Raw genomic sequence first — 21,048 nt, 5'->3', positions numbered from 1 at the left:
TATTAATGAACTGCATGCCCTGTTTGAGGATATCAGAAGACAGGTCCATGATCTTACTGCTCAAAATTCAAAATTGGCAGTTCTTGAAAATTTGCAACAAATTGTAGCTAATATCAAGCAACAGCTAGGGACCATGAAATCCAATCAAGCAAATGCTCTGTCTGTTTTTGCCACCCAGCTTCAAGAGATTGTGCAACAATACAAGAAACTTGTTGTTGACATAAAAATCAAGCCAGGCCATGATGATGTTGTTAGGACTATTAATGAGCACCTTGAATCTGTAACAAGCAGATTGCTTACAGCAGAAAAAGAAATAACAGGCATAATCGAGAATCCTAAACATACAGTAATTCTTGAATTGTACAGCATCCCCAACAAAGAATATGATTCACCATTTACACCAGGTGGCAAAATATATATGCTGTCCCCTGCACAATTTTTTTACCAGTTTTTTGTTGGGGGCACACTGAGACCAATCAAGATCAAATATAGGCTTCAACCACAGGCACACCACTACCCCACCTTATCAATAACAAATGCTGACAACAAACCAAAAATCACCAGTGTAGAGTTAGAGGATTTTACAGGTCCCAATACATTAGAAACATCTTATGCTGAAGATGATGGCTCTCTGGAATTTCATATACAAATAGGAGACAAATTATATTTAGAAAATCCTGTAGTATCAGCTGCTGAACACCCCATAGTTGCAATATTCTTGTTTTCATATTATGTCTAGACAAATTATTGTTGATGAATTACACAGACAAGCCAGACATAATTATAAGAGACTGCCAGTAGTCACAAAAGGCATAGATGATTTATGGCAGAGCGACTTGATTGAGATGGCAAGTGGACAGCTGAAAAACTTAGACAAAATCAACAAGGGCTACAAGTATCTACTTACTGTAATAGACACATTTTCAAAATTTGCCTGGGCTGTGCCACTCAAATCCAAGACTGGAAAATGTGTTACAGAAGCCTTCAGGACAATCATCAATCAGAGTGGAAGATCACCGCGCTATTTGCAAACAGATAATGGCAAAGAATTTTATAATTCTGTGTTCCAACAATTTATCAAAAGCCAGTCAATAAAACATTATTCGAGTTACAGTGATCTCAAAGCCTCAATTGTAGAGAGATTCAACAAAACCCTAAAAAATCTTATGTATAAACAATTTACACTTCAAGGTAATTATAAATGGCTTAATATTCTTCCAGAACTTCTACATAAATATAACAACTCGGTCCATTCCACAATCAACATGAAACCCTCTGAAGTAACTTCATCTGATGAGCAAAAATTGATCAGGACTGTTTATTATCCTAGATACCAGCCAACAACAAGAAAAGCCAAATACAAGGTGGGTGATCAAGTAAGAATCAGCAAATATAAGCACTTATTCAAAAGAGGCTTTACAAGAAACTGGAGCACTGAATTATTTACAGTGGTTCAAGTTAAACCTGGGACCCTTAACACACATATAATAAAAGATCACCGAGGAGAAATTCTCAAAGGCCGGTTCTATGAAGAAGAACTCAGCAAAACTAAACAGCCTGACACATATCTCATAGAAAAAATCATCCGCAGAAAAGGCAGCAAGTTATTTGTCAAATGGCTAGGACTTCCAGAACACAGCTGGATCGATGCAGACAATGTGATAATATGAGCACCTGGGATGTTATAAAAAGGCTGCCAGAACCTGAACAGCAGATTAAGAGAAATGGCAAGTTGCTGCCTGATAATATTAGATGTCTTATTGTTGGGCCATCAGCTTGTGGTAAAACTACACTAATGATTGATAATTTTTTATTGGCACCCAACTGGTTAGACTGGAAAAACAGGCACTTGTATGTCTTCTCTAAGAGCTTGGAACAATTAAAATATCAGCAGCTGATGAAGCTATATAATGGATTGGATATAGCGACTTTTGAACCAGATGTTAAGCCACTCCATGAATGTCTCGATGATTCTGTTGTTGTGTTTGATGACATTATACTGGATAATCAAAACAAGGTTAGAAATTTCTTTACACAGGGCCGACACAAAAACATTGATTGCTTCTACCTGGCACAGACTTTTTCAAAAATACCCAAGCAGCTGATCCTAGACAACAGCAATTTTATATGTGTGTTTCATCAAGATCATACCAACCTCAAACACATACATGATGAATATGTAGGTGGGGACTTGAGCTACAATGATTTTTCCAAGTTTTGCAGTAGGTGCTGGAACCAGGACAGTTATGGGTTTGTCACAATTGATATGACAAGAAAACCCAATAGTGGCAAATACAGAAATAAAATTAACAATTTTCTAGACATTGAAACATATATAAATAACCATGAAAAGGCCAATCATTGATGATCTTAAATTAAGAGATTATCTTGTAAAAAGATTTAAGGGATGGAAATCAGAGAACCGAGGAATTTATGAACAACACAAACAAACAGAACAGCCTATTATTGATGCTATTAGTGAATTAGGTAAAAATATCAAAACTGTTACAGAGCAAAATCAAAATTTGATCACAGAGCTTGTACCTGTAGCTGCAAGGAACATATTAGATTATCCAATCACTCCACTTTCCAGTATTCATACACCTAGTCCTGTTGCTCCTCGAAGAATTGAAGCTACTCTGGATCCTATTGAATTGGGTCTTCTTGCTCAAAAATATTTAAGCACACCTAAAGACAACAAAGATGAGGTCTTTGGCTTATATGCTGACACAGAGCGTGATGGTAGCATCATACATAGAATTGGCAATTTCAGAGTAACATTTATGGGAGATGATCTCATTGTATATTCAGAATCTCATCTTGGAGAAAAAGGTGGTTTTGTTAAATATCCCGGCACACCTGGATTGTGGGAACTGATGACTAGGAAAAGACCTGGCAGCTATACAGATCACGATTATGAGCATTACAAAGAAATATTAATAAAATCAGATGCTCTATACCAGAACAATGATCCCACACAAAAAAAAGAGTCAAGTCTAGCAGTGGAGCAAAATACAACAATTTAATCAAGCCCATATGGTCACAGATCAAGACTGGCAGTGGAATCAAACAATACAACACCCTGCCTAAAGAATTTGTGTGGGTTGATGATGTCAGGAAACTTGTAGATAGGTTGCTGGTGATAGCTGGGGAGGAAAATGCTGGCAACCACAATTTTTACAATGAAAAGTTTGGAATTATGGACATGATAAGCACCAAATTGTCTAATTTTATAGTGAATGACACTAAGGGGATTGGATATGTTATAAAAATTATTAATACTCTACCACCTAAATTTTGGAATATTTCTGAGGGTCGGGGGTTGGTTAATGACATTATAAACAAGCTGCCATTTGAACTACACATTCCAGGCTATCAGTATTGTGGTCCAGGCACAAAATTGGACCATAGATTAAACAGAGGGGATCCTGGTGTTAATCCCCTAGATGCTGCTTGTAGAGACCATGACATAGCATACAACACACATTCTGATCTTGACAAGAGACATGTTGCAGACAAGTAATTAGAAGAGGCTGCATTTGGTAGATTTGTAAGCAAAGATGCTTCTTTGAGTGAAAAAATATCAGCATTGGGAACCACCATAGCTATGAACACCAAGCAAAAACTGGGGTGGGGGCTGTGAATATGTATATAATAAACCTACAATGAAGGCCAAGGGTGTTATGTATCAAATACCTTATGCAGGTCTTAAATCTCTTAAAACTATTGATAGTCTTTTAACCAAAAAGCAGCGCAAGAAAAAAAGCTCTTGTATTGCCAAGGGCCATGGTATGAAATTGTTGCTTAGTACCCCCCAATTAAAAAAATTACAGCAATCTAGAAAAAAACACATGTGGGGGGTTTCATATTTACTATCCCGGCCATCTTAGCAGCACTTGGGGCTGTGGGGAGCTTGGCTGGGGGATCAGCTGCCATAGCAAAAACAGTAATAGATGCCAAGAAGAATAGGGCAGAATTAGATGAATTGAAGCGCCATAACCTGGCCATGGAGAAACAAGGCAAAGGTGTTAAGAGAGCCATTAATAAGTTTAAAAAAAACAAGAGCCGCTTACAAACCAAGATATTGAAGCTTTAATCAACCCACTGGGCATCAAAAATTTTAGAGGTGTGTACATGGCTGATTCTTTACCAGAACAACCACTCAACAAAGAGTGTGGCATTGTTAATTTGGATAAGTACAAAAATCAGGGCACTCACTGGATTTGTTATCTTAAATATTTAAACAATGAGGCATTTGTGTTTGATTCATTTGGAGGTATTCCACCTGAAAATTTAGTAAAATATCTAAAATCAGCTAATCTTTATTACAATAATGCCCGTGTTCAAAATTTCAAAGATGTTAATTGTGGACATTTGTGTTTATCTGTTCTTAGATATATGTCTCAAATAAATAAACCATCAATTGAAAATTTTTAAAAGGCCTTGTGGTATTTAAAACATCATGGGGGTATTCCATCTCACCAGCCAAAATTCAATATTGAAACTCAAATTACATGATGATATAGTGTATCCCAAAACAATAGCTCTCAGAGCATTTTATGGCATGTACTTGATCCCTAATATTACACACCACAACAACAAAATTGCAGTAGGGGATCAAAAAATTGTCATCACTCCAGGGCAGTATAATCTGTCCACTCTAAATGCTCAATTACCCTGAGGTATAGTATTAACTCAAAATTCTGTCACTCACAGAGTAGAGATTGTATCTGCTACAGAAACAGTGGATCTGGGTACTATAGGAGAGCTGTTAGGCTTTGAGAACAACACAAAACTTGAACCAGCCATCAAACACACTGCTATTAATATACCCAAATTCTTAGCCATAGAGACTCTGAATATTCACTGTAATGTGGCCGAGGGTATGATCACCAAATCAAATGGCATAGGCACTCACAAACAAACTGGCATCATTGCAACATTTAAACCTAATTCTGAATTTATGGAGCCCATCATCTACACTCCATCCCCAACATTATATTTTCCTGTGTGCCATAATAGAATAGATAACATTGAGTTGATGGTCACTAATGAAAAAGAAGAATTAGTTGATTTTGCTGGAGCCACAACAACAGCAATCATAGAGATTAATATTTAAATAAAAATACATACAAAAAAATGGAAAATATTGAGAGTTATGAGGTACAATCATTCCCCCCAAACAGGAGGACATTTGCAAATTTAAATCAACCCAACACAGAGATTGAGGTTGATCTTGATGTAGGGGATGGCTTTATACACCCCCACAGAGCAGATCTATACATCAAATTTGATGTTGTAAAGCTCGATTTAACAGATTATCCGGCAAATTCAAATATAAGATTGGTAGATAATTTTGTGCCGCATCTGTTCTCTAAAATTGAGATCAGAAAGCATGGTGTTGTTATAAACAGAGTGGATTATCCCGGCATTACCTCCACAGCTTTGGCCACACTAAAATTATCCAAAACCGAGGCTTCTTACTACAAAATAGGTGGATTTGAGGCTGGTGATAAAATTATATCTAAGAGCCACACAGTGCTGTTTCCTATGCGCCTGTTGCCAGGATTCTTCTCAGATTACAAAGATATTATGTGGAAGGGTGGTTTAAGAATCACATTTAGAAGAGCTGCCAATGATAATAATGCTTTGATGAGGTACAGCACATTAAACTCTACAGGGGAAGCTTTGCCCAATACCCTACCTGATGAAGGCAAATGCATTATTCAGACTATGGACCTAAGAATCCCAGTTGTTGAATATGAAGCCAGTTATGCTCTTAAATACAAAGCAGATATAATAAAAAATCCACAAGTACCCTTACAATTTTATACATATCAATGTGTACAGAAGCCTGCCGCTGGTACTTATTATGAGTTTGATGCTACAAATTCATTCTCCAGTATACAATATGACTACATCCCGGATTTTGTGGTGGTATTGTTTCAGACTGGAAGACACAATAATCAGGAAAAAAATTCAAGTAGATTTGATAACTGCAACATCAAGAACATATATCTTAAAAATGGCAGAAATGAGGTATTCCCTAGAGAAAATTATAATTTAGACATGTCTAAGGATGATTTCCTTAAATTATATGAAGCATTTACAGCATACAAAAGGGTCACTACTGGCAATACTGACATGTATTACACACCAGATGAATTCAAAGCACAGAGACCCATGTTTGTAATCATCACTTCAAAAAGGAAACAAGTTGTGGTTAATGACAGGACAAACATTAAAATTATCTGTGAATTCCACGATACACACCCCGATGACACCATATGTAGTGTTATTCTCATAGGTGAAAAATCATATGTTTATGATGTAAGAAATGAGAGAGTCACAGAACAATTCTAGAAGATTTTTGCAGAATGCATTGTCTTAATACTAGAAATGCAAGTTGAGGCTGGTGTCCAATTAAAACATTGAGCATATTCCAGGTAACATATTAACATAACAGCAACAAGTATTTAAGCATATATTACATTATATTATTGTGTAAGCAAAAGCTCTTATGAGCATTTTTGCCTTAGTTTTAAGTGTAGCCAAAACTATATCAAGGGAGGGCATATTTTTGACAAGTTTATGGACAACAAACTGAGAGATGTAGCTTTTACACACATGGGCAAATCTGTCTGAGGGGAGTTCTTCTTTTCTACACTAGAATTCAAAATTCTTTAGATTTAAATATGTACACACATGGCCGATTGGGCTATATGCCCCCTCTTGACATAATTTTAAGTGTGGGCAAATCGGGGCATATGAACTCTTCTTTTCTACACTAGGATTCAAAATTCTTGGGGATTAAGAGCATATCACACTTGAAGAAATGGGGAATAAGAGGATCTTGGCATAATTTTAAGTGTAGGCAAATCGGGCTGTTTAATCATATGAGCTCTTCTTTTCTACACCTATAAGTGGTGCTGGTTATAGCATCAATTACACTACTTGAGGTTAAACTAAACGTTGTGATGTGAGCCGTCTGGACTACTGTCTGTGTGGCTTTAGCAACATCTTGTTTTTACACTTTATGTACTATGGGTTCGGAAGTTGAGGAAATATCCTTTTTTTTTTCGTGTCCGAAGACGAGGCCCAACATAATATGTGTTCATTTTGAGCCATTGTAGGCCAAAAAAGGTTGGTTTTATTTGTCCTTTTTTGCCCTTTTGCCCTTTTCGGCGTTTTTTGGCTTATTGGTCCTTTTTTAGCCTTTTTTAGGTCTAAATGGCTTTTTTTGCAACTTCACCTTCTTTCGACTTCGTTTTTACTGCCCATTCTCAATTCGAATCATCATCAGTTAATCACCTCTTAAACATTCTTTCTATAGTAAGGAAATAAAAATATATATTTACCCAACTGAGGTAAGGTTTCCGAAGTCCTATTTCTGTAACCCTAGTGTGGTTAGGCCAAATATGATTCTTCAAATATGATTTTTCAAATTATTGTTAATCTAAAAAATATATAATGTCGGAAAGAAGATGCATTTCATTCATATTGTTTTTCGCACTGTGTGTTCCATGCCACCAGAATTTTGTATTTTTTATATTTTTAGGTCTTTTTATAGGTCTTTTTTTTCGCAATTTATAGGTCTTCAACTTCCGAGACCTAATCATGATATTGGATCTTTATTTTTGTGTTTGACCCCACGTCTTAGGTGGTCTCATAGAATATTATTTAAATCTCATTGTTCACTGCTAAGAAAGCGAAGAGCAATTCTACGTGACCGAAAGCTGAAGAAACGTCACAAGATTTTCTAATTAGATTTATCTTCTTTCATCTGTGAGCTAATTAGGGTCTTCCAACAATTAGAAGTTCAAGTAAAGAAAATGAAACTTGAACAATAATATCCACACACACACACACACACACACACACACCATAACCAAAACTAACATACGCCACAGTACAAGAAGTGTCCGGGGAAAGATAAATTCTTTGAAATGACGTCAGTAATCATCTTGTTCTCTTGGAATTTACAACCGACGGCGACCGAAAATATTCCTCGGAGGTCGTAAGAATATGCGTCGGGTACATGACAGCATACTTGGGTGATATTTTACAGTGCACCCACTCTCGTAAAGTCTTCAAAAGACCTGACGTATATGGTTAACCAGTCGTAAAGCGCTAACATGGCTCCATCTGCGGTCGTCAATGAATTGCAGAAACGAGATGAAGCGTTCGGTCCCACATATAATTTAGGGCCTTTGCAAAATGCTATCTCTATCGTCTCTTTTCGAATCAAGCTCTTTGGTTCTTTCCAACTTACAACGCCATATTGTCAGCATGCGGGTGTAGAAATCGACGAAATGTGTGGGTGTGTGTAGGTATATGCACAGTTTACAAAAATACAATACAGGGTTTCTATAAATTAGTTATTCAAAAGTAACCGTTAATTGTGAAGAAAGTGTATGTGTAACAGAAATGGTTTATACATCAATGAAGACAGCATATCTTCAAGTTTATTGTCGCGCGTTGTTACTTTCAGACGCCGCCACTGGAGGCGTGAGCGTTTGTTTATCTTACACAAGTACCGACTTGGATTGGTCGTGGTGGAACGATTCCGTGGCTACCTCGTTCGCCTGATTGGAACCCAAACAAACTCTCACGCCTCCAGTGGCGGCGTCTGAAACTAACAACGTGCGAAAATAAACTTGAAGATATGCTGTCTTCATTGATGTATAAACCATTTCTGTTACACATACATTTTCTTCACAATTAACGGTTACTTTTGTATAACTGATTTATAGAAACCCTGTATAGAGAGAGAGACAGAGGGGAAGCGTTGCATCTTCTGCCAGTGGCGGCGACTGGATTCCAAAACTGAGGGGGAGTGACAACAGTTTACTTTCCCTTGGTAGATAAGGTTTATCACACTGCGGGAGCAAAAATGGCATAAATTGTGGGGGGGGGGGAACTGTGGTTAGCACAGCACGCTACGACTCCAAGGATCACAGGTTCAAATCCAGGCCTGGGTATGAGTGTTCTTTTTGAGCGTCCCTTCATCAATTTTATCACGTAATCATCACTCATCCTCAGCCAAAAGTGGCAGACAACAACGTTAATTAACAAAAATCAAGTCAAAATACTTCTGTTGTCCCGAGAGACAGATTTATATTTACTGAAACTTTGTACAATATCGCATAATGTAATATGAGTATGGTTAAAGTATGAAAATCTCAATATGCTGACCAAGGCAGAAATTTATTTTATTATAAAAAACATAAACTAAACGTAACGTTTCAACCTTCTAGTCTTCATCAGACTATGTACCAAGTACAAATGTAACAAGGTACAAGAACAGGACGATATATATACACAAAAATACTCCCCTCCAGACTATTAGAAAGTTGTGGAACATTCTTTGAGAAACGAAAAAGAGGCTGAAAGACAGGTTGAAACAACATAGGGATGATGTACGACTTAAGAGAGAGAGAAATGCGATATTTAAACACACGAGAGAAACAGGATATGACATAGAGTGGGATGAGACTAAGCAGATAGGAAAGGAGAAGAGAATGCTAGTGAGAGAATGGAAAGAGGCCAAGGAAATAGAGAAGAAAGGTGAAGAAGACACAATGAACTGGAATGGGGGACTGATGATAAACAAAGAATGGAGGAAGGTGTTAGAAATAGTGGAAAGGACAAGAGAGAAAGAGGAGATAAGAAGGAAGAAGAATGAAGGAAATAGAGCGTGAGATAAAGTCCAACCACATTCACTTTCAGGTGAAAGTAAAGTTGACAAGGGAAAGCCACCTGCTAGAATGTTCCAGAACAACTTTCTAATAGTCTGAAGGGGAGTATTTTTGTGTATATATATCGTCCTGTTCTTGTACCTTGTTACATTTGTACTTGGTACATAGTCTGATGAAGACCTTGCTAGAAGGTTGAAGCGTTACGTTTAGTTTGTTCTTTATAATAAAATAAATTTCTGCCTTGCTCAGCATATTGAGTTTTTCATATCATGGAAACAAGGCTTAATGGTGTTATAATTAGTTAAAGTACTCCCATTACTTCATTCGACGCTGGGTCAATGCCGAAGTTTTGGGGAATCGCACCTGGAATCCAACACCATTTGGCTACGCATGAGCCAGAAACAAACGAAACGCCCTTGCGTTATCCAATATCTGATTCTCGAATCCTGGACACAATATTCACGTCTACAATATCCAAGTCCATTACGATCAGATATCCGAATTCCCAAATAATCTGATGTGTCCATACCTAACCTACTGTAGGTTATGCATCACTGTGACACCTAATCGACTGACAGAGTTGAGGACGGAAACAGGTATTTGAGCAATACTCCGCTGTTCTTTTAAAGAATTCAGATGGAAGAAGAATTCTTGTCCCTTTAAGCAGATCACGTACTTTATCATCCTCCTTTTCCTTTTACGATTAACGCCTTCCTTCTCCACCCTTTCTGTCCGCACCTTCAGCATACCCCTCTTCATTTTTCTTGAGAAGAAAAGATGGGGAGAGGAAAACTAGAGCACACACTGCACTGGTTGATTTACGAGCGAGAGCACTCCACCTTGAAACTTCATGAGGAATTTCAGCGACAGCTTAATATTGGAAAATCTCGCTTAAGTTTGCGACAGATGAGCAGGAGGTGCAAATGAATTCTCATATTTCATCCTCGTCTTCTTCCTTTCACTCTGCCTCAATTTCCTCTTAGAGCTTAACAATAGACGGAAGATAAACAAGAATTCCTTGCGATTTCGTGTCCTTTGATGAAGAGAAATTAAGGTTTTGGGGTGTATTTTCTTTTGATAATAAGCAAATCTTTCGTTGTTTGGGTTAGAATCGGAGCTTGAAGAATTTGGATTCGTGAAGAATGTCCCCAACTGGTTGATTATGGTAGGTTCTGGCAACATCATTATCTCCAGTGGCGTGTTTTGAGTCAGACCTGTTACTAGTCTGGCCCCCCACAATTTACCTCCGCACTCGAGGTTCGGTGCACTTCGTACTCGGCTCAGATTTGTCTAGGGGTATCTTTCTTTGTACGACAATGCACGTGGGTTGCTACAAGTCAACATAATTATATAATTAACTACAAGAAACAACGGAAAACCTTTGCGAAGCCTTATTGCTATAGGGGATAAATTACCTTGTCCAGCATCTGTGAAATTATAAACGGAAATTTTTGGTATTTTCTATAAGTTTAATTAACGCAAAATTTGAAATATATACATGTCGTATCCGAACGTTCATTTCTCTAATTATTTATCGGGCCAAAACTCTAATTTTTGATGTTGGAATCTCTATTGTTTGTACCTGGATGCTTTACATTTCATGAATTACATGTGGAGTACGCTTGTCACAAGGTAGACTCGCGTTACTCCAAGAAACGTCTTAACAGGCGCGAGGCCGCCCGACGTGTACATTTCTCAACCTCTACGGTGACAAGGCACTAGGCTGCCCGGCGCACCGTAATTACTTCAAAATAACATCCAGTACAAACTACCTTTTTACTTGTAAACTGGATACCAAGGCACTAGCTTGCCCGGCAATCCAATCTCTTACAGCATCCGTTTCGGGAGACCTGTCCTCCGGTCCTAGCTAACCGAAGCAAAAAACAGCCTCTCCCTTCCAAGTCTCAGTTCCAACAGCCGACCTCCCCTACTCTCATCTGGGAGTTTATATACGTTTGGTTGGCGTCTGTTGCCAACCGCCCTTCTTTCAAAATTTTTAATCTTTAACAGCTAACCTGCCCGCCTTTTCCTCGAACGTTCGAAACACGAAGCAAGAACAGAGAGCTACATGGTATTTATACATCGAATAATACGAACCTAAAAAAATGCATAATAAATTGATTTACACTAATCACACATATATATGTTTATACACGTAATTACCTAATTAATTAACATATTAATAAAATATTTAAATAAGGAAAAAAACACTGTTGCCCTGACACGGGGGCAGGCTAACAGATTCCCCCTCCCCAGCGTTACAATTCAGTCTGAAATTTAAATTTCAGTCTGTGTGAATTGTCTTAAAGTCACTGAGAAAAGTTAAGCACTGTATCTGAAAAGAAAGTTCACTGAAAATGTTATTTTTCACTACACATCACAACCGTCTCTCTGAAAAAGAAGAGTCTCGATTTCACTGCACTAAATGTCCTATTTCCACATGGATTCTTCCTCCGGGAATCCTGGAATCTTCCGGTCATCTGGGCCATCTGGTCATCAGGACTGCTCACAGGTGCAGACGGATTCAGCTCCTCCACCTTCCAAAGAACATGTCCGGCTCCCGCTCTAGGGTCGACTCAGCCTCCTTCTCGGTCCATTCGAAGAACTCCCGGCTCCTTAGTCCCCTAGTCCTTGCGTCTGGGACTTCTGCGGTACTTGGTTACATAACATAAAATCCAACAGTCCGTAATTTAAATCTTATATTCACATGAAATAAATTTACCAGGACTCTAATGTGTAGCGACAATGCCCTTCTACCCCCTCCCCTCGAGATGGATTCTCAGGGTAGAATTTAGGGACGAGTGCTTTCCCTCACACTTCTCAAATTTCTTCTCGGAATGACCTTCAGCTGGTCAACGTTAGCCAGAACTCTCTTCCCCTCACCTTCCTTTTCCAAAACAACATTATTTGGAGTAGTGAAATTCAGAATCTGTAGATCCCTTTGAATTTCGGGAAAAAGCACGCAGTTTGCTTGTTAAAAGCAGACGAAATTCTATGCTCTTGAAGCAATACTCGATCTCCGACACGAAGATTAACCCTTCTTCTGCCCTTATTGTAGGCCTTTGACGCCTTTTGCCTCGTCTTTTCTTCTTTTCCTCTTGCAAATTCGAAATTCTTTCCTTTAACTTTATGACGTAATCCATCTGTCCCTCCGCCGTGACGTCCTCCCCGGTTCCATCTTCCCTCTGAAGTTCCATTTTCCGAGTGTCATGCGGTGTGTACAAATCACGTCCAAAGAACAAGAATGACGGCTTCAATCCAGTCATCGAATTCGTTGCATTATTGATGGCAAAACTTATCGCGTCCAAATTTTCAGCCCACGACGAGTGTTCCTTGCAAAACTTTCCCAGTGCTTGCTTGATTATCTTAATAGCTGCTTCTGATTTATTTCCCTTCGGTCTATATGGCGTAATATAGACAGGCTTGCAATTCACAGAACGCAACATCTGTGAATACAGTTTGCTTCGAAATACACTCTGGTTGTCACTGACAACGTATTTCGGGAATCCTGATTGAAAACAGTACTTCAAGAATGCTTGCGAGATCGTCCTCGCCGTTGTAGTTCTAAGTGGTGTTAAGCTAATGTGTCTTGAGAACTCGTCTTGAATGACTAAACAGTACTTGTATCTCCCCTTCGTACTTGTAGGCAGTGGTCCAAAAATGTCCAGAAACACTTTGTATCCAGGCGCAGTAGCTTTCCTCGAGTTCATAAAGCCCATCTTTCTGCTGTTGTCAGGATTATACTGAAGACAAGTGATACAACTTTTGCAATAGTTACTGACATCTTTGACTACTCCGTCCCAAGTATAATTCTCTAGGACCTTAAACAATGTCTTTCCATGTCCTAAGTGCGCAGATAATAAATCATCATGCGAAGATTTAAGTACTTCATTCTTTAACTTCTCTGGTACCCACAGCTTCAATCTGGAGCTAAACGGTGCATAAAGTCCAGTGTTTGCGTCAACGAAACGGTAAAGCAGTCCATCATCATCGAGACAGGAATGTTGGAGATAAAAGTCAAATTTTCTCTTCTCTCGAGAATCCTTTATTTCAACTTCTTCTCCATTTAAACATCCAATTAATTTCGACAAGTAAGGATCACTCTGTTGTTCTCCTTTCCACATTTCTTTATCGTTAAGATCTACGGGCGGCGAAGTTTCTTTCTGTCCGTCCGTCTGTCTTCCGTTTACAGTGTTGCCAGCTGCATCTGTAAACATCGCTTCCGTTTTCCTTTTCTGCTTCCGGTCGAATTTCTTCTTTTGCTCAGAAAGTGGCCTAGGTTTCGCTCGGAACGGCTTCTCGTTATCCACATCCAAACGAACCTCGTAATCCTTTGCTAATCCTGGTTTATCTTGAAAAACATCAATATGCCTTCTCAGTATGGCAATCAATTTCGGCTTGTTTTTCTCTGAGATATCGGTACCCTCCATCAGCATGGCAATCCTTCTCTCTTCGTCAACCCCTTCCTCCTTGATGTCGCTCCTACGTGTCTCCGCTCCGCAAGCAGAAACGTTCTCTCGGACTCCTTCGACTCCATCCGTGGTCGAACCCAGTCCCCTTGAACCAACAGCATCAACGCTGTTACGTGTCGGCGGCGAATCAAAAGGCACGATTTTCGAAAGATCAGGCTCAATTGCCCACCCGTTACGATGAATCATGGGTACAAGTCCCAGCTTAGCCATTAATGTCCTTCCCATTAACATTTCATGACTAGCATTAGATAACACAAATATCTGATCCCGAGCCTTGTGTCCGTGAAACTTGATATTCACGTAAGCGCTCCCCAAAGATTCCACATTTCCTTCCGCAAGTATTACTTTTGTTTTGCAACCCTTCAATTTTACTCCATTTGTCTTCATCTTCTCGAAGACCTCCAAAGACACAAAGTTATTGGACGACGCCGTATCAATACATGCGTGTACTTCCACATTAGCCACGTTGCATAAAACGATAGGTTCCCTAACATCTTTTACATTTACATTGTGAGGTGAAAAATTTTCCTTCCGCGTAAAATTTGCAGATTCCACGCCATGAACTTGACAAATCCGTGGCGACTCTACGAGTTTTTTGTTACTTCATTCCCACGTTCATTTATCTTGTTTTCCCTACGGTGATTTGAAGCTCTGCAACCTTTCTGTCCACAAGTGTAGCATAATTTATTTCTCTGGCAATCTTCCTTCGAAAAGCGGTTCTGTTTGTTTTCATCCCTCACCGCAAGCCGCGAGGGTGGAGGGCGTGAAACCACATGTCCAGCCCTCAAGCGCTCGACTTTTGGGCGGTCAAAACCAATGCTCAGAGGGTCCAAGAAAATATCAGATTTCTTTCTCCCCCTCTCCTCTTCGCATTCCTGGTTAAATGACTTTCTCAAAGACCAGCTGCGAATTTCATCTTCTGAAACGAAAGATTTGAATCTCTGCCTTTCCAAAAACTCCGTTTGTAGTTCTAGCGCGTACTCGCTCATTTCTCTCATAGAAGTGAATGTCTTGTTGTACAAATAATCCCTAAATACCGGATTGCAGTGCGATTTCACAAAGTCAATTCTCTCCTGTGCAGAAGCCGAATTCCTTATCCTACTAAAATGCCTGTCAACTTTGCGAACATATTCCGCCAATCCCTCGTTAGCAATTTGAAACCTTTGCGACAAAAATAACTCTGCTTCTCTCTGATAATCCAATCCATGAAAAGCCTGCAAGAATTTATGCCTGAATTGTGAAAAATCACCGAACGGTTCCGTGAACAAAAACCACTCCCTCGCTTCATTTCGCAACGAAAGAGGGATAAACTGCTTCAGAAGATCATCTTCAGAAATTTTCAGCGTTCTCGCGTAATCTTGAATCCTATCCAGATACGAAAAAGCATCTTCCTTCCCTACATTTCCCTCAAATGTCGGAAGCGGCAAACGAATTTCCTCCATTGTCACTCTTGGAACGCACCTTTGTTCCTCAACAACAGAAAGTTCTGACGCGGTCGGGCTGGACCTACTCGAGTTACCAAGCGACATTCTTGTAACTTCCCCTTTTCTGTTTCGCAAGATCATCGGTTCGATCCTCGTCCGTTTCTCTCCTTAACTTTCAAAGCAAAAATCTTGTTCAATATCCTGCGACAAGACCTCAAATAACTAAGTTCAATCGCGGACAGAGCCCCCAAATAAATATGTTACTAGTCTGGCCCCCCCACACTTTACCTCCGCACTCGAGGTTCGGTGCACTTCGTACTCGGCTCAGATTTGTCTAGGGGTATCTTTCTTTGTACGACAATGCACGTGGGTTGCTACAAGTCAACATAATTATATAATTAACTACAAGAAACAACGGAAAACCTTTGCGAAGCCTTATTGCTATAGGGGATAAATTACCTTGTCCAGCATCTGTGAAATTATAAACGGAAATTTTTGGTATTTTCTATAAGTTTAATTAACGCAAAATTTGAAATATATACATGTCGTATCCGAACGTTCATTTCTCTAATTATTTATCGGGCCAAAACTCTAATTTTTGATGTTGGAATCTCTATTGTTTGTACCTGGATGCTTTACATTTCATGAATTACATGTGGAGTACGCTTGTCACAAGGTAGACTCGCGTTACTCCAAGAAACGTCTTAACAGGCGCGAGGCCGCCCGACGTGTACATTTCTCAACCTCTACGGTGACAAGGCACTAGGCTGCCCGGCGCACCGTAATTACTTCAAAATAACATCCAGTACAAACTACCTTTTTACTTGTAAACTGGATACCAAGGCACTAGCTTGCCCGGCAATCCAATCTCTTACAGCATCCGTTTCGGGAGACCTGTCCTCCGGTCCTAGCTAACCGAAGCAAAAAACAGCCTCTCCCTTCCAAGTCTCAGTTCCAACAGCCGACCTCCCCTACTCTCATCTGGGAGTTTATATACGTTTGGTTGGCGTCTGTTGCCAACCGCCCTTCTTTCAAAATTTTTAATCGTTAACAGCTAACCTGCCCGCCTTTTCCTCGAACGTTCGAAACACGAAGCAAGAACAGAGAGCTACATGGTATTTATACATCGAATAATACGAACCTAAAAAAAATGCATAATAAATTGATTTACACTAATCACACATATATATGTTTATACACGTAATTACCTAATTAATTAACATATTAATAAAATATTTAAATAAGGAAAAAAACACTGTTGCCCTGACACGGGGGCAGGGTAACAGACCTGATCCCCAATGATTAGGATTGCTCATGTTTCGTAAAAAACCACATCATCAGCGTAATTTAAATATTACAGTGTACAAACCTTTAATATTAAGAAAGTTTCCTTGATTGTTGGAATGTGTGAAAAACTTATGCTGGTACGTATAATTCATATAGTAAATAATATTCATCTAGTTCGTTTTTCAGCATTAAAACTAATCCTGACAGGTGGGCCCCTCTGAAAATATGAAAGGAAGGCTTTGATACGAGTAAACGTTTCAATGAGAGAGAATTTGATGTGCCCTAACTTTCAATCCAATTTGTTGTTAAGAAGTTTGAAAAGAGAAAAAATTATGTATCGTTCTGTTTGCAAGGGAGGAAATTTCTAGTCTGACAAGCAATTATTTATGACAGTTTCGGTTATGCACCAAAGATTTTCATAGTGTTGGTTAAGATGGTATTGAGAGTATAAATTCCTTAATGGATTTTCTTTGCATATTTTCAATAACCTTTATTTGCTTCAGCCATATTCTAACTTGAGTTAAAAGTAACTTTTGGGTTGCTTTCAAAAGGTACTTGGAATTTCCAATTTGCTTACTAGTGGGCAATTTACCATCTATTTCTCTATGTAAATATATCACTCTATTAAAGTTTAAAATTTCAGACCTGTTCTTGATTGTACAGTAGTAACTAAACTTGATGAATAACAATCATAATGGTACACAGTCAATTATGCATCAACGGTTTGACACATCAATAATTCCTTTCTACATCCATGTGAAGTTATGATATTTCTCAATATGATCAAGTCAGCTAAATTTTGTATGTTAGAGCATGATCATGTCTGCATACGGTTCTGTGTACAAGATTACAATATATTGTTTGTGTACAACATTACAATATATTGAATGTCGAAAGTATGGTGCTAGGGAAAGTTAGTCTTTATCTTCAACACGTGCACGATGAGATAAAAAATAGCCCAACTCAACTCATTTTATTGCCCAATTAAGAAGAAGCCAATGTCGATTAGACTTTAGTTTGAGAAGCAATTTTGCATGGGCGCGTGGAAGATCTAATTAAATAAGAACGCCCCGAAATATCCATATCACTTAATTAATATTCAAGAATCCATTTAAAGGATCTAATTACGAGATAAGAGTATTAATGGATTTGGAGATATTGCTCCGGCTTTCGATGTAGCCGAAAGTTTTCAGTAAAGTGGGGGCAATTTTTTGTCTCTTCTGTGGGAATATTGCTTATTATCTTTTTTGATAAAGAAGTTCCTTTTTTAAACTTTCTTTTTCAATTCATTATTTCTGCTTAGTAGTTTTCTCCTGCTGATGAAACTCGTTTTATTTCTTTCTGTGCATGAAGTTGATTTGAAAAGTTAACTTGCTTAATGCTCGTACTGCTCTGAACCAATTATAAAACACCAGAAACCAAGAATAAGATTGCATTCAGATATAGACAATGACAAAAAAAAGTGAAATATGAACATTTTACCAAAGAAAAGAAATATCAATGTTGCTATGATTGTACACATAAGTCAGTTAACTTCATTGGTTGTGAAATGATGTTATTATTTATTCCAGAATATGGGTAACTTGTTTTACGAAGATCATAAACCGGCTCAGTGGACGAGTACTTTAAGTAGTCAAATTTCGATCGCATCACTGAAGTTTCCGGTTCAAATCCCAGCGCGGACATGGGTGGCAATTTATTTATATCATCACTCAATTTCATTGTCGCGATGGTGGCAGAAAAGGGACGCTAAATAACAAATATGCAAAAATACATACAAACAAGAACGCAAATGTCATAACATAATTGACTTCATCTTCATTGTACTATGTTTCCTCACATTTGGGAGATCAGTCTCTGCTATCGACATTCCAGTATGTGTTCACCAGTCAAGTAATCATTGGTCATTACCCGGTACTGTCGTTCCCTATCACGGGTCCTTCTGGGGTCACATGGCACAGTGATAATTATACATTTAATAAAAATAATTTAAAGTTATCTATGTTCAATAGTCCTGAATTGTACACTAATACAATTACATGAAGTTGCGGTGTAGGTTGAGAGGGGCACCCTTAACATTCATAACAATAGACTAATAATATAATACTTTTAACAGTTTGTTTGTGATGTAAGTTTCCAGAATTGGGTTATGTGCATATTTATGAAGGTTTCCAATGTACGTCAAGCGAAAATTCATAAACAACAAAAAAATAACTCTTGTCTATTTCCGTCCATTGTGTTTGATTCTCTATTTAATTTATTTCAGGAAGAAGTATTGAAGCTTTTGCAGGAGCTGATGCCACCGTACAAGTAGTAAGTACATCAATACATTTATGATTTTAGTTTCCTTAGCACTTCATAGACTGTAACAGATGTTAGAATTCTGTACATGTGTAACTTTTAAATCCTTCCACATTTCCAAAAATCATTGCGAACAACTTACGAGAAGTGATGGTAGATAGTAATCAGCGTTCACTAGGAGGAATAACTTGTGTGTTGCATAAGAAGGCAAAGGATTGTGGGTAACCCTGCGACGGATATTTTTGTTCGCTTCGATGTGCCTATCCTACAAATAAGAAACCCTATTAAGTTGGTTGTGTGATTTAGTTTGCTTGTCTTTAGGGGTGTGGGGTTGATTCAATGACATTTGAATCGAAACTACATTTTCTCGAAACTGTACATAAGCCATAACGTTAAGATTCTTGTTACTAAACAATATCTCGGTTTCTCTTGTCTTATTTCGCTTTTCTGTATCGTAAAAAAAAAAAAAAAAAAATCATTGCCGAAATCGTGCAAAAGTGTGTGTAGCTCACAAACTATAGAAAATCCAAAATGCATATTAGATGTGCCCCATATTAAATCATTGAACTAGGAATACTTAAAATACTCCTTGCGAGATAAGGAAAATCAATTATACATATTTAAACAGAGTTCTCAGGCATGCACTGTAATGTACAGTCACGGACACGTCTGGTGTGTACGATTACATTCAGATTAATGGTATTGTTAGAACCCGTAAGTGTCCGTGACTGTATCCCCCGTAAATTCATTTGGTTCTAAATATTGCAATAATATCCATCAATATTTTATAAACAAGGAAATGCTTACCTACCGACAGTGGCGGCGATTGAGTTTCAAAACTGAGGGGCAAGGGCAGTTTACTTTCGCTTGGTAGATAAAGTTTAGCATAGTGCGGGGACAAAAGTGGAAAAAACTGTGGGCAACTGCCCTTCACGCCCCCCCCCCCCCTCCACCGACTTGATGCTTGTAATTATTGCTCAGAATCCACTTGGGTAAAATTTTGAAAGGTTTCTGAGAGATTGACTTCAAGATGGCAGCAATTAAAGCTGTTGGTGCACTATTCAAAATATATCCAAGATACAATACTCCAGTCAATTTTATGGAACAGTCCAAGAACGTAAATTTCAAATTGATATTTCCTTACAGAACGTTAACAGTAAAATACTCACGAAAGTAAAAGAAATTCTTTGCCTTACTGAGAATAGTAATTATCTAAGCATCAAGTGGTAAACGTGTAATAAACCCACCGTTTTTTATTTTTCTTGGAACCAGAGCTTCTTTTCTTACTTTCATCTCCTGAAACAAAAAAACTTGCAAATCGTATTCGCGTAAGGTGGAAAACAAACCCCTCATCAACTGACAATTAAGAGTAAATCCGGAAGAAGAGAAGAAAAAAATCACTCCAAAGAGAAAAGTCAAAGTCTGAGGAAGAAAGCTCAAAAAAGCAATCCTACCTTTCTTCTCTTCACAGAATCTTCCCCCCTCCTCGCAAGCTAACATCTTTCCGAGTGGTATTTCTTTTCCTTTTTATGGAAACAACTCAGCATTATATGATGAAAAAGTTCTCTAAAAGTCCCGCCCGAGACCATCCCCCCAATCTACAAACAATTTCTTCCGGAATATCTTTAAAAATGTATACAGAATCCACCGGAGTGGATAGATTACTTTGTGAGATTATTCTTCCCTGGAATGTAGACATTGGAAACGGGTGGAGTAGGGAAAAGTTATATTACTTTGTAATAAAGAGGAGAGCTTTTTTTTACTCTGGAACTTTGTGCTGCGAGAGCTTTTTCTGCTCAGGGATCTTGCAGTTCTAGAAGACCTTGTCGCAAATTCTCGTGTGTGTGTGTGAACAGGAACTGTATG

Source organism: Lepisma saccharinum, chromosome 6, assembly GCF_977018435.1.
Source record: "Lepisma saccharinum chromosome 6, izLepSacc3.1, whole genome shotgun sequence".
Taxonomy (NCBI): Eukaryota; Metazoa; Arthropoda; class Insecta; order Zygentoma; family Lepismatidae; genus Lepisma; species Lepisma saccharinum.
The sequence above is the reverse complement of the archived record's forward strand: the minus strand, read 5'-3'. Positions refer to the sequence as shown.